A 3,823-nucleotide genomic window follows, 5' to 3' on the forward strand; every position below is an offset into this window, starting at 1 on the left:
GTTAGTACTTGGATGGGTGACCGTCTGGGAACACCAGATGCTGTTATCCCTGGGGATAGGGAAGAAAGTATACTTGCCACGTATTCCCTGCGTGTCGTACAAGGCGACTAAAAGGTTAGGGAGCAGAAGGCCGGAAATCCTTTACTCTCATTCTCAATTTTTCAAAAGACGGAACAGAGAAGACATAAAGATATTGTAAAGATGTAATTAATATAAGATATAAGAATGAATGGAAGATACGGATGTAGCTGAAACAAGGAGTAATGAAGATTAAGATGCAATGAAAATTATTCTGTAGTGAAGATAAATGTATATGTTAAAATTTTGTATTGAACATCAAGAAGTAATGATAATGATGAGAGTGTAGTGACGATAAGGGTTTAGTTAGGGAGAGGTTACAATTGCCTTTACAATGATAATAAGGAGGTAACACAATGAGGAACACAAACTTTCCAAAGCTACGTTCAAGTCAGACTTTGAACTAAGTTCGGTAAACAGAAGGATGATGTTAAGATGAGAGTGTAGTGAGGAAGAGTATAGTGATGATAAGGATATTGTCAAGATAGGTTGTGGTGAAGATACGAATGTAGTAGAGATAAGGGTTATTAAAGAGTAAAGTTTATTCAAAATGATTATGTAGTGAAGATAAGAACTACTCTTAATGAGCATCAGGGAGTGCAATGATGATGGTATGGTAGAAATAACGGTGTAGTGAAGAAGAGGGTATAGCGAAGATATCATTAAGTGAAAATAAGCTAATAGTGAAGATACACGTTGGTGAATATAAGGTAGTAGTAAACTTAACCTTGTTGACCTGATCCCCCAAATCCTCCAAACTGCGTTCAAGGGCGGATCCAAGGGCAACCGAAGAGGCTATTTCTCTGTGTATTGTTAGTGGTGGTGGTGTGTGTGTAGGTTTGTGTAATCATCTACTTGCACTGTATTAGGAGGGAGGTTTACACACGTAGGTCCCGTGTAATTACGTTGTTTGTGTGAGCGGAAAAATCTAAAGCCTTCCTTGAAACCAGCTTAGTCAAGATAAGGTCATATGAAGATGAGGTTGTAGTGAAGATTATAATAGGCCTTGCATAGTGAAGATAAAGGGATTAAGGAGAGGAGATATAGTAAAGAAGATTATAGTGAACACAAAAGGATTCAAGCTACGTGCAGGGTCGGCCTAGGGGCTCAATTGAACTTACATTTTAGGTCAAAGGCATCACCAGTACACCCCGGCTAACCTTAAAGTTTATCCGTGTACACACACACACACACACACACACACACACACACACACACATATATATATATATATATATATATATATATATATATATATATATATATATATATATATATATATATATATATATATATATATATATATATATATTTTTTTTTTTTTTTATTATACTTTGTCGCTGTCTCCCGCGTTTGCGAGGTAGCGCAAGGAAACAGACGAAAGAAATGGCCCAACCCACCCCCATACACATGTATATACATACGTCCACACTCGCAAATATACACACCTACACAGCTTTCCATGGTTTACCCCAGACGCTTCACATGCCTTGATTCAATCCACTGACAGCACGTCAACCCCGGTATACCACATCGCTCCAATTTACTCTATTCCTTGCCCTCCTTTCACCCTCCTGCATGTTCAGGCCCCGATCACACAAAATCTTTTTCACTCCATCTTTCCACCTCCAATTTGGTCTCCCTCTTCTCCTCGTTTCCTCCACCTCCGACACATATATCCTCTTGGTCAATCTTTCCTCACTCATTCTCTCCATGTGCCCAAACCACTTCAAAACACCCTCTTCTGCTCTCTCAACCACGCTCTTTTTATTTCCACACATCTCTCTTACCCTTACGTTACTCACTCGATCAAACCACCTCACACCACACATTGTCCTCAAACATCTCATTTCCAGCACATCCATCCTCCTGCGCACAACTCTATCCATAGCCCACGCCTCGCAACCATACAACATTGTTGGAACCACTATTCCTTCAAACATACCCATTTTTGCTTTCCGAGATAATGTTCTCGACTTCCACTCATTCTTCAAGGCCCCCAGAATTTTCGCCCCCTCCCCCACCCTATGATCCACTTCCGCTTCCATGTCTCCATCCGCTGCCAGATCCACTCCCAGATATCTAAAACACTACACTTCCTCCAGTTTTTCTCCATTCAAACTCACCTCCCAATTGACTTGATCCTCGACCCTACTGTACCTAATAACCTTGCTCTTTTTCACATTAACTCTTAACTTTCTTCTTCCACACACTTTACCAAACTCAGTCACCAGCTTCTGCAGTTTCTCACATGAATCAGCCACAAGCGCTGTATCATCAGCGAACAACAACTGACTCACTTCCCAAGCTCTCTCATCCCCAACAGACTTCATACTTGCCCCTCTTTCCAAAACTCTTGCATTTACCTCCCTAACAACCCCATCCATAAACAAATTAAACAACCATGGAGACATCACACACCCCTGCCGCAAACCTACATTCACTGAGAACCAGTCACTTTCCTCTCCTCCTACACGTACACATGCCTTACATCCTCGATAAAAACTTTTCACTGCTTCTAACAACTTTCCTCCCACACCATATATTCTTAATACCTTCCACAGAGCATCTCTATCAACTTTTTATATATATATATATATATATATATATATATATATATGCATGATCCATTACACGAAATGAACTTCACTCACGAAGAGTTATACAACGCGTCGTTGGAGAACATTAATCAAATACATATACAGAATTTTTATGTTAGACAAAAGACATTCTTGGTAGTAAACATAAGAAATGATGATGAAAGATCAGGGACGTAGATGTAGATATTTTGTTCAAAGATAAAATACTCCTGCCTTAAACTAACTCATTGTATTGCATTTTCACTTAGATACCCACATGATAATGCGTTCTGTTCTTTAAAATCAAATTCTTATGTTTCTAACATGATTATATCTTATATAATCTTAAGGATTCAGGCTTAAAGATCTTGGTTCTGAACAACCATTATAATGCAACACAATACATATTTATCATAAACTAATAATCTATCACAATAACCATTATGTTTGTACCAGATTCTTTAAGTCCTCAGTCACGTTTGTTAATATATAAGAGATTTTTCCGCCACTGACAAGTGGCTCCGTGGTGTAGTGGTTAGCACATCTGCCTCATAAACAGTTGGTCCGGGTTCGATTCCCGGCGGGGCCTTTGTTTTCAGTATTTTTTTGTGATCGTAAATATTCGTAGGTAGGTTTTCTCTCTCTCTCTCTCTCTCTCTCTCTCTCTCTCTCTCTCTCTCTCTCTCTCTCTCTCTCTCTCTCTCTCTCTCTCTCTCTCTCTCTCTCTCTCTCTCTCTCTCTCTCTCTCTCTCTCTCTCTCTCTCTCTCTCTATCAGCCGACAGGCAAGTTGAAGAAATCTGGAATTCATCCTTTAGAAATCTGGTATACGAAGAGAGGCTATAATGATTGGATCTCTTCTCCCTTAAGACACGTTGACTTCGCAGCGACTTAATCCGTGTTCAAAATTCTGAATAAGTTCAATAAAGTAAACCTCGAGCATCTTCTCGAAATACAAGAAACTGCGGTTACCAGGACAAATGGAATAAAACTCAAAGCTAAATAATGTAGTACGGACGTGGGATAAAGTTTCTTTTCCTATAGGTGTGGTTTAACACTGGAATAAGTTACCGTCAGACGTAGTGAATGCTAAAACCATAAATACTTTCAAAAGTCGTTTAGAAAAATATCTTATAAAGTCAGTTATTCTTTGAGGAAAATGCCAGAA

General features: G+C 39.1%; 1 non-coding gene across 1 annotated transcript; it reads left to right on the forward strand.

Annotated features, from left to right (window-relative positions):
• Window positions 1-3,174: 3,174 nt before the first annotated feature.
• On the forward strand, window positions 3,175-3,246 carry TRNAM-CAU (transfer RNA methionine (anticodon CAU)). The gene has a single exon. It is a non-coding gene; the product is annotated as a tRNA-Met (tRNA).
• The last annotated feature ends 577 nt before the right edge of the window (window positions 3,247-3,823 follow it).

Source organism: Panulirus ornatus, chromosome 9 (assembly GCF_036320965.1).
Source record: "Panulirus ornatus isolate Po-2019 chromosome 9, ASM3632096v1, whole genome shotgun sequence".
NCBI classification, from domain to species: Eukaryota; Metazoa; Arthropoda; class Malacostraca; order Decapoda; family Palinuridae; genus Panulirus; species Panulirus ornatus.